Source organism: Polypterus senegalus, chromosome 12, assembly GCF_016835505.1.
Source record: "Polypterus senegalus isolate Bchr_013 chromosome 12, ASM1683550v1, whole genome shotgun sequence".
Lineage (NCBI taxonomy): Eukaryota > Metazoa > Chordata > Cladistia > Polypteriformes > Polypteridae > Polypterus > Polypterus senegalus.
In genome coordinates, this window is record NC_053165.1 from 132,541,861 (window position 1) to 132,547,173 (window position 5,313).

General features: G+C 38.3%; 1 long non-coding RNA gene across 1 annotated transcript; it reads right to left on the minus strand.

The window, feature by feature from the left end:
• Positions 1-885: 885 nt before the first annotated feature.
• LOC120541640 lies at positions 886-1,948 on the minus strand. The gene is made up of 3 exons (XR_005636054.1): positions 1,891-1,948; positions 1,026-1,105; positions 886-916 (listed from the first exon to the last, which is right to left on the minus strand). It is a non-coding gene; the product is annotated as an uncharacterized LOC120541640 (long non-coding RNA).
• Between the last annotated feature and the right edge of the window lie 3,365 nt (positions 1,949-5,313).

Below are 5,313 nucleotides of genomic sequence, written 5' to 3' on the forward strand. Positions count from 1 at the left end.
CAGTCAATCGGAACAGGAAATCAAAGAATTCGAAGCCTACACCACACTTTGTTAGAAACACATCCAGTACACACACACACACACACACACACACACAGGTCAGGGTCCATGAGGTTTAAGTACAGAAACACATGCTTGGCACCTGCTCATTGGAACATTTTTTCCATATTTTTTCACAAAAGGAGACATGGTGGCTCAGTAAGTAGCACTGATACCTGACATCACCTGTGCACAAATCTAGTGTTTGGCTGGGGTGCCTTCTATCTCAGTATTGTTGAGATGACCTCTCAAAATGGGAGTGAGGGTATATATAGTGAAAAGGGGACTTGATCGTGACCAGACTTGCAAGCAATCAGGCAAAAAGATAGTCTGGCAAAAAGTCCACTGACATTGGCTACACTTATGGACAGAGAATTGTGTTACCATTTCCATGGGGGCATTACCTCCTACAAATATGCCTAATACCGTATACTGTAGAGTGTAGTATGCGTCTTCGGGATGCTAAACGGCAGGTTGTCTGACTTTCCATCAGTGGTTAGGCCTCCAAGGATTGGTAGTGATAACCCCAAGAGCTGATATCTCTGGAATAGTTTAAAATGAATGTCTGCTGCGGTACTTCAGTTTACAGGACAGGTGACAGCAGGGTGGCCATATATCCTATAAATGGATCCTGATACTAACTGGAAAGGACAAGCAGGGAGCTTTAGGATTTTCTGACCATTTATCGGAGAACTAGGACTTGGATTTGCAGAGGTTCAAGAAGAACAATCCCAAGAGTTTGCAAAGTTCATCCTTACCCTATAAGTAATTCCCAGGGTATATCCAGAAAACATTTCTCCTCTAAGTTTAAGAGGGCTTCCCAGCTAGTGATGAACTGAGCTTGGAGTCAGGAGCTTCATTAGTGGTACAAACTCAACTGGAGGAAAGGAGACAGGTGAGGAAACAGGATTGTTTAGTGTGTTACTTTTGTGGCACTTCCTCTCAATATACAAGGATGTAAGCACTCCACAATTTACAGAACTTACAGTTTGGAGGCTTCCATTCGTTCATCCGTCCATTTTCTAAAGTCTGCTGAGCAGGGTCAAAGGGAAGCTGGAGCCTATCCCTGCAAAAATTAGGCAGAGCACACAATAAAAGGCTTTCCTGGGATATTACTGTTCAGTATTCAGTGGCTGGGGCGGAATAGAGTGCAATTCTACAGTGACATGTACTCTGTAGGTGTGCTGAAACCAATGTCTGTTTAAAACTTTCATACAGTAACTGAAGGACTGACTCGCCTGCCAACTATCCATCGTCAATGCAGCGAAACTACTTATGAAAAATTAAATATGACTATCGATTTATCTTAGAAAATCTTGGACAACAGAAAGTCTTTTGAGTACAACAGGCCAAGCCAATTACTCTTCCTCTCAGTGGATACACTTATCAGTTTGAAATCAAAACCCCATGTATTACTATTGATATCCAACTGCTTTCTACATAAACATTTCCAGACCACGGGGAACTGACTACTATATTCTGGCAGCGACAACTGTCTGGCAAAAAACAACCCTGAATGGGATTCCAGTCTATTTTTGAACCAACAGAGGAAAGTCATATGAATAAGGACGGGAAGTAAATACCCCCAACTAAAGAGGTGATAAAACACTGTCAAGTAGTGGCAAACTATTACACACTGCCACTTTACCACCCGAAAAACCAGAAATGTTGAAAAAATATTATTGGAATTCTCAAATAACCTAACATCAAATTTTAGTGAGATTTCATTTTCAAGTTGCTACTGCAATTGTAAATTAATTAACATAAAAGTAGAGCTAAATACATACAGTCATTCATTCATTTTCCTTGCACAGTTATTTAAATACTGACCCAAATGGAGCAAGAGCTTACCTTGGCTTCATCCGGTGCACACCATCGACAGAATGGCCGATGAAAAGCTTTGCAGTCCTATGTGAATAATAAATTATAAATCAGTCTCTCCAAATAGTAATAGCCACTTGCAACATTAATAATGTCTCAGCTATATTTTAAATCACTTTAATGTTAAGACAAACACACATGAAAATTTCTTTGTGACTCTGAAGTTTTGAGTGCTTGAGTCCTTAAAGTGGATTCTCCCTAATGTCACCTGTAAACAGTCCTCTGGAGATCTTCTTTCACTTTGGCTGCTTACCTGCCTTTAAGGGTGTTGGGTGAGGCAACGTGCTGTCCCAGTGCTCGCTCCCCAACCTGACCTGACCTGACCTGAGACCAGCGCCTAAACGTTATGAGAAGACCCCCCGACTCTCTCAAACAAAACTGGCATATATACTATACTGAATACATTATACACACACACGTATATAAGAACCTGTTTGCTGTATAAGTGCCAGCGCATTTACAAAGTGTATTGTATCTTCATTTACTTGAACTGTGCTGTCCATTAAAGACAAGACAGGAGATTACGGAAAATGGAGAAAAATATCAATGACAACAAAATGCTGACTTTTAAACTCTACACAATGTAAAAATAGACAGCAAAAAAGTTCAAACCTACAGGAGAATAAAATGTCTGAACATATTTTTTATTGACTCAGATATTTAATTTTAATCTTAAATTGAGAATACCAATAAAAAGATGAAATATTTTTTCTGTGCCGTTTTCTTTTTGACAATAAACAGATCAATCATTCAACAGCAAAAAGCAAAATGAAAAGTTAATAAGCTGCTGGGGTGGCTGGCGCGGGGGGAGGCAGGCATTATTACCTGTGGGCAATCAAAAAAGATCAAATTCACAAGAGGAACCTGAGCTGGTATTCTAAGAGAGATGAGACAGCAAGAGACAAAAACTATAGAGTGGCAAAGGATATAATCTCTGTTTTGTATAATTGTCCTTTGATAACATGTGGACTGAAACTCTGCACTCAGGGAATCAAAATGGAAGGAGACAAGCAGTTTAGTGGTGTCAGTTTAAGGTTACAACTCCACTCTCTCTCTCTGTTTCAGGACGGGTCTTTTGGATCTTTTTTGTGATCACTAAGGATTCATCACCTTTTTAATTCTTCATAGTGTGACTGATTGATCCACCTTAGATATACAGTAAAGATTAAGAGGATGACAAATAAGCATGTGCTTACACAGCGCCTAGGTCTAATCCTTCTGCTTGTCTTTAGGAGCCCCAGAGGAACAGGGAGAGAGAGAGAAAGGCAGACACAGAAGGAAACAGGCTAGCAAGGTAGAAGAAGAGAAGACAAGCACCTTACCAACTCCTGCTCCATCTTAGGTCTGAAGAAATTTCAACAGAAGCTGTTTGCAGAGCTGTGAAGAAAAAAAAAATGAAATAAGAAAAGAGAAACTCAGCAAAATGTGTTTATACATGAAAAAAGTTACCTGAAGACCACTTCCCTGCCACCAGTGTGCCATCTGCAAGTTCTTTTGCACGATTTCTAAAGAACATATTCACTGGAACAGACTGAAAAACTGAGGGAAATCAGCTGTGAAATGAAGAAATGAACCTCCTTTCAAATACACTTTTTCATCTTCTTACAAGAAGACTTTAAGTATAAAGAGTCCATCTCAATACTGTAGAGACAGCATATGGACGGTTTTTAAGAATAAATATTACTAAAAGGTTACACACTACTTGGATTAGGTAACCATTAATATAATTTTGCTGCCGTTTCTCTCAAGTGCGTAACTTTATTCACTCTGGGAAATGGAAGAGGATCTTTCAAGCATTGCCAGTTTATCTAACTCTCCGGCTGATTCCATAGTTACCACCAGGATGGAGGACAGCAGACCAGGTAAATCTGTGCTTTGTTCAACAGAAATTAATTAAAAGGTAAAATATTAGCTTTTTTTTTAGTATATGATGTTTTATACAGTATGCTTCACATTTCATGTATCTACTTTTCTCCCCAACATATTCACTTTTTAACAGTAGATATATACAAAATAGAACTGGCAACAGATTTCTGGGGAAAAATCACCCTTTTCGAATGTTCTTGAAAAGCAGCATAATACAAAATAATAAAATGCTAGAGTTCTAGCTGTTCTAATGCACAAAGACTATAATAAATATTTAACATTTTGCTGTTTGTGCTTATTTTTTATATGAATGTATATATTTTTATTATTTGTGAATTTCCCCTTGGGATTAATAAAGTATCTATCTATCTATTGATAGAACATAACGCACTCCACACCTCGGGACAGTTCTTTTTGAATCTCACCCTTTTTCCCACATTGCAAGTATACATAAAAGATTTAGTTCAACACACACAGCAAAACTCCTCACTCGCATCTTTAAACTGTATAATGCTTCACGATTTTCTTTTTCAGATATGCCACAGCATAGTCAGTATTAATTCTTCCATTTCATTTTTTTCTCCTGAGTTTATCTTTTCCTTTGTTTCCTTTCCTCTCCAAGATGTTACTGCACATCATAGTTCAAAAGAAAAAAAATATGCTAATCTACTGTGTCGCTTCTAGGCCAGTGGTGTCCAACTCTGATCACGGAGGGCCACTGAGGCTGCAGGTTGTCATTCAAAACCTTTGCTTAATTAGTACCCGTTTTTGCCATAATTTTAATTGACTTGCTATTTGGGACTCCGATGCCTTAATTGTTCCATCTTTCCTTAATTGGCAGTCAAACACAAATGAGATACAAAACGAGCCAACACATGACCAGCTAACCTAAATATGAAAGGTGAAGGTCTAAGTAATGTTTATCTGCTCAGGTCACTAAAACATTTTGTGGGTGCTCTTGAAAAAATAAAAATCAACGGTTTTGTGGCTGAATGAGAGCAGCAACAAACCATGGAATTAAATAATGGACATAATTAACAAACAAAGAAAAGAAAATCAACTTCTAATTAAGAAAATGGTTGAGGTTGGAGGCCCTGACTTAGCTGGTCTGTTGGCTCACTTCACATCTTTAATTTTTTATGGATGCCAATTAAGGAAAAGGCGAAGTCTTATAAAACAAAGCTATTAAAAATAAGGAGGAAATAAGTCTACTAACAGCAGAAATTGGGCACTGATTTAGAAAGTAACAGGATGGTGCCACGGCGACCCTCCAGGATCAGAGTTGGGCACCCCTGTGCTTGAGCAATGCTAGCGACCCTCCTTAAGAGCTTCTTCTTACACCCGGACCCTTGCTTGCTGGTTTTACGTGCTATTTTCTTTAACTAATCTCACACTCTCGTATATTTACACGAAAGAGTTTGACCATTGCACAGCTTAAAATTTCTCATTACTTTGCCATATGCCATGAACATTCTATACATTTTAAACTGAAAACTAGTACTGTAAATGTATATTTATTTAGAAAAT